The sequence below is a fragment of the Triticum aestivum genome, chromosome 3D, assembly GCF_018294505.1.
Source record: "Triticum aestivum cultivar Chinese Spring chromosome 3D, IWGSC CS RefSeq v2.1, whole genome shotgun sequence".
Lineage (NCBI taxonomy): Eukaryota > Viridiplantae > Streptophyta > Magnoliopsida > Poales > Poaceae > Triticum > Triticum aestivum.
In genome coordinates, this window is record NC_057802.1 from 19,189,993 (window position 1) to 19,195,706 (window position 5,714).

Genomic DNA, 5,714 nt, shown 5'->3' on the forward strand with positions numbered 1-5,714 from the left:
AAGATTAGTCGGACTCAGAAGAAAGTTGTCAGATGCTATGGCAGCTATAACATGTTGACAGCAATGCATAGCATGTTGGCTTGCGAATATCCCTCGTGAGATTGGCATTATCACCATGAAGGATTCCACTGAGATTATTAAATGAAGCTCCTATGTTGGAACATTAGGGGCTTCGGCCTCACGGGCCGGCGACAGCAGCTCATCGGGTATTTGCGGCAAGAAGAGATTGACATCGTGGGACTTACAGGAGACGATTCTCCAGGACTTTAGCATGCATGAGCTTCAGGGGCTCTCCCGCCACCAGTTTGCCTGGTAGTGGCTACATGCCACGGGACAATATGGAGGCATCCTGCTCGGTGTCAGAGATGATGCTTTCTCGGTTGAAGATATGGACCGAAGGAAGTTCTTCCTGAGAATGTCCGTCACCGACCTACGAGTTCACCTCAGCTGAGACGTGATTTTTGTCTATGGTCCTGCGGATCATGGGCGTTCGGCCACTTTCCTTACCGAGCTAAAAAATAAGGTGGAGAGGTGCACCACTCCGGTCTTGGTGGCTGGGGATTTTAACCTCATTAGGCGGGCTTCAGATAAAAGCTCTCCTAATGTTGATCGGGTCCGCATGCGTCTATTTAATGACTGCATTGCAGACCTTGCTCTTCGTGAGATAGCCCGTGTAGGGGCGAGGTTCATGTGGATGAATAAGCAGATAGACCCCATTCAGAGTGTCTTGGATTGGGTCTTTGTGTCGGCTCAGTGGGAAGTGATGTTCCCATTGTGCTCCCTCAAGGCGGTCACTCGGATTGGCTCCGATCATATCCCCCTGCTTTTCTCTTCGGGGGATGATGCTCCCACTAGAACCCGTCGCTTGCGCTTTGAGGCGTTTTGGTTGGAGCAACCGGGTTTCTTTGAGTTGGTTCGCGACCACTGGTTAGAGGCTGTCGCGTCTCCGCCTCGTGTGTTCTGTGCGGTGGATTTTTGGCATCACTGTGCTAAAATGGCCCGTCAGGTCATGAAGGGTTGGAGGGCGAACCTTAGTGCTGATCTTCGGGCCCGTAAAGGGGGCCTGTTAGACCAGATTAAGGTGCTAGATGGCCTTGCGGACACGCCTGGCCTATCTCCTGACGACTGGGTTAGGAGATATTCGCTCGAGGCCTCGCTCATGGACATTTACAAGAGTTAGGAGTTGTTTTGGCAGCGTCGAGGGGGCCAGAACTGGCTTCTTAAGGGGGATGTGAGATAGCCAATGGCCACAGACGGAAATGTGCCATCCCTTTCCTCTGGGATGGGGATGTTCTCCTGGAGAGCCCAGTGGACATCTCCACCCGTATCTACTCCTTCTACAAGGAGTTGTTTTTCGCTGAGCCGCATGGAGGTGTATCCCTCTGCGCTGACTTCTGGCCGCTTGCAGATCAGGTCTCCGATGTGGAGAATGCGGAGCTTACTCTCCCCTTTTCTCCTGAGGAGGTGGGACGGGCGATTGCTTCTATGAAAGCTTGCTCGGCCCCAGGGCCAGATGGCCTTCCTATAGTCTTCTTCCAGATATTCTGGGAGATCTTGCGTCCGGTCATTATGCCCATGTTCCATGAGTTTTATATTGGAACTCTGGACATGACTAGGATTAACTGTGGTGTCATATCTCTTATCCCCAAAGTAGTTGGGGTTGCGGATATTCGGCAATTCCGTCCCATCACGGTGATCAATTTGTTGAAGCGAATCTTTGCGAAGGTTTGCTCGACCCATTTGTCCCCCGCGGCGGAAAGGATTGCCCACCCCCTTCAATCTGTGTTCCTGAAGGGCCGGCGGATCCACGACGGGATTCTTGCCCTTCACGAGATTTTCCATGAGGTGGCGTCGAAGGGGCTTAAGGGGGTCTTCCTCAAATTGGACTTCCAGAAGGCGTATGACCGTCTGGACTGGTCCTTTTGAGGTTGGTGATGCAGTGACGAGGATTTGGCGAGCGGTGGTGCTCCTGGATCATACAATTGGTTAGATCTGGCAACACGACGATCAACATCAATGGTGAAGTGGGTCCCTTCTTCTAGGCCTCTAGGGGGGTAAAGCAAGGGGATCCTGTGTCTCCCCCTTGCTCTTCAACCTTGTAGTTGATGCCCTTGCTGGCATCCTAGATAAGGCCAAGCTGGCTGGCCACCTTAAGGGTGTAGTTAGCCACCTCATTCCTGATAGAGGGGTAACCCTTTTGCAGTATGCAGATGAAACCATGATTATGGTAGCAGGCTCAGATTCGGGCATTGTTAATCTTAAGTTCCATTTGCTCTGCTTTGAGGAAATGTATGGACTTAAGATTAACTTTGATAAGAGCGAGGTTGTGGTCCTTGGTTACTCGGAGGCTGAGCAGCTCAGGATCGCGGATAACCTTAATTGTATGTTGGCTTCATTCCCCATATCTTACTTGGGGATGCCCCTGGTTGAGTCTAGGATTTTGGTGAGTGGGTATGATCCGCTTGTGGGACGAGTAGCGTCCCGTGCAGAGCCCTGGTGCGGTAGGTTCACTTCTAAAGGTAGCAAAACCGTCCTTATTAGCTCTATCCTTGCCAGCCTCCCCATGTACATGATGGGGATGTACATCTTGCCCGAAGGTGTACATAGCTCCTTTGACAAGGAGCTGGCTAGGTTCTTATGGCAGGCAGGGGATGGTCGGCCTAAGTACCACATGGTGAAATGGGCTGACATCTGCTTGCCGAAGGACCGAGGGGTTGGGCATCCCTGCGTCTCGCCGTATGAACGTTGCGCTCATGCTTCATTGGGTGTGGCGGATCTTGCGGGGAGATGGAGGCTTGCGGCTGCAGCTAATTGAGTCCAAGTACTTGCAGGGCCAGCCCCTCTTGGCTTGCGCGTACTCGGCTGGATCCCAGTTTTGGAAATCGATTCAGGACATCAAAGTTGAGATTAGCCTGGGCTTGCAGTTCTTGGTTGGCAATGGGTCTGGGACCCAGTTCTGGTTGGACACCTGGCTTGATAGCGAGCCTCTCCGCATGCGGTTTCCGAGGCTCTTTGCGATTTGTGACGACCCGGTTGTTCTTGTATCTGCGGCTGCTTTGGATGAGGGATGGAATATTGCGTTTCACCCCTCATTCGGACCAGCCGAGGTACAAGAATGGAAAGAATTGAGGGAAGTAGTCCCTCTTCATATGTCCCAGGATCCTGACTTTGTTTCTTGGAGCCTCTCTCCTTAGGGAGAATTCTCCGTTAGCTCGACGTATCAGGCGCTATGCCAGTTGCCGGTTCTCCAGTGGTTATCCCCATTGTGGAAGGCGACTATGCCCCTGAAGATCAAGATTTTCGTTTGGCAGCTTCTCAGATATAGTTTACCTTCGGGAACCGAGGTGCTGAAACGCCATGGTCCGGGCAATGGCCTTTGCCCCCTCTGCCACGTGCCGGAAACGGGAACGCATATTTTGTTCTCATGCGTAGAAGCGCAGGCACATTGGTGCTTTGTTCGTGAGGCTCTGGGACCGGAGTGGGAGGCCCATGACCTTGCAGAGTTTCTGTAGGTAAGGGCCACTCAGGTTGGCCATAAGCGCTGACTGTTCAGGCTCATGTTCGCGGCTATGATGTGGACCCTTTGGACAACTCGCAATAAGAAGGTGTTTGAGTGGATGTTCCCGGCGTGCGTCTAACTCGTTCTTCAAATTTCTTGCCTTCTTGTAGCATGGCATCCGCTCACTAGGCCGAGGGATCGTGACCAGCTTCAGCTATATCTGGATGCTCTGTTGTCTTCCGCGCACCGGCTATCCGACCGTTCGCCTGCTTCGTAGCTTGCCCCTGGAGGCCTTTTATGTTCTTCTTTCATTTGGGCGTATTTGTGCTGCTGCCCCAGCATTCTTCCTTTATGACTCTGGTTGGGATGCGGTTGTATGGTCATTTGCTTTATCTATAAAGCAGGACGAAAGCCTGTTTCGAGAGAGATTAGCATTATCATCATGAATGATTTTATAACAGTTATCAATTAATTAATGAAATGCTTCCCATCCAATTTGGGGTGGGAAGCATTGTTGGATTGCCAGCTCCCAACCAATCCGCGGACGCATAGGGTGTCCGATTTGGGGATGAATATACCCTAAGCCCAATAACCATCACGCGCGGGCACACGGTACTCCTGTGAAAGATGGCCACATCAAGCTGAGCTTTGATGGGTCGTATGCTGCAGCACATGGGTCTGCGAGGGCGGGAATGATGCTTCGAGATCATAATGGCGAGGTAATTTTGACAGCACGCAGGTGGATCTTCTACTATCCAGGGCCACTTGAGGCTGAGCTTGGTGACTGTGAGGATGGCTAAGACTGGCGTTTCAGTGGTCCGACAAGCCGCTCATGGTGGAGTCCGATTGTGCCGAGCTCATCTCGCTAATTAGTGTGGGCATGTCGGATCGCTGCAATAACATCATCCAGGCTGCAGAAATATCGGAGCTCCTCAACGAACGACAATCACAAATCCAGACTCAGAACAAAGTTGCAGATGCTATGGCAGCTACAGCATGTTCATAGCAATGCATAGCGCGTTGGCTTGCAAATATCCCTCGGGAGATTAGCATTATCATCATGAAAGATTTTAAAACGGTTATCAATTAATTAATGAAATCTCTAGAAAGACAAATATTTAGGAACGAAAGAAGTATTTTGAAGACTCGATATCGACGGAATCGGCGTCACTCATGATGACGCCCAACTTCCAGTCTGTCGCCGCACCGCGCACCGCTCGTTCTGGGCGCTTTTGGAGCTGTGTTTGGTCACATGTTTTGTTGTCACGAAGAGATCGCACATGAGTATCTCTACCTCCTGTTCTAAATAAACATCGTGCTAAGAAATGTATATACTTGTGTGTGAGCTGGAAGCGTCCCGGCCGGGCTACGATCCATTGCCGGAGTTCTCCTCGCCGCCGGCTGCAGTCCCTCTGGACGCGCCCAAGCCCCGACTCGTCATCAACCTCCTGCCGAAGGTGAAGACGGAGGAGATCGAGGCCGCTGCGGCGACGCTCGCTCTCCCAGCGCGCCGCGACCTCAACCTCCCGACGCTGGAAGTGGAGGAGAAGCACCAGGAAGCAGCGCCGCCGTCCGCACTCCCGACGCCCTCGCCGGAAGCCCGTGTGCTCCTCCGCCGCTTTGCATCAGCCATGGCTGTTCGCCCCGCTGGAACCCACGCCGGCACTTGGTCGCCCGAGGCACTCGGCCTCACCGGCCGTGTCGCGGATCTCCGCCCCCATGAGGCCGCCCCCCAACTCCCCTCCTCCTCTGCGGAGGGGCCGCGCCGCCGCTGAAGGAGCCGGCCGTGGGCACCGGCAAGGAGCAGGGCCAAGCACTGGTGATTTGGGAGTGGAGGCATTTGGTGTCGTACCTGATGTGTCCTCTGGTCGATCCCCTTTTTAACCAGAATGCTCCAAGTGGTGCCGACACAGGCCATGGACCAAAACAGGCCACGTCTCCTGTCACTCGTGATGTGTAGTACTAATATAATCCAATTTGTATTAGATGTACTAATTAGACGTACTCCCAGTTTGTATTTTCCTTGCTGGAGATCTATATGGTATTGTAAATCTATATCGTAGCCCTTACATTCATTTATATCTGTAACATAACATGTTTATTAATATTTGTTTTAGTATATTATAACATGTTATTTGGTACAACAATTTTATTTTGCATTTAAAAAATATTTTTATTCATGCAATATTCTCTCATTAATATGAGATAAAAATGC

The 5,714-nt window shown here is 51.7% G+C and overlaps 1 long non-coding RNA gene across 1 annotated transcript; it reads right to left on the minus strand.

The window, feature by feature from the left end:
- Positions 1-4,560: 4,560 nt before the first annotated feature.
- On the minus strand, positions 4,561-5,467 carry LOC123073841 (uncharacterized). Its single transcript, XR_006435760.1, has 2 exons — positions 4,835-5,467; positions 4,561-4,737 (listed from the first exon to the last, which is right to left on the minus strand). It is a non-coding gene; the product is annotated as an uncharacterized lncRNA (long non-coding RNA).
- Between the last annotated feature and the right edge of the window lie 247 nt (positions 5,468-5,714).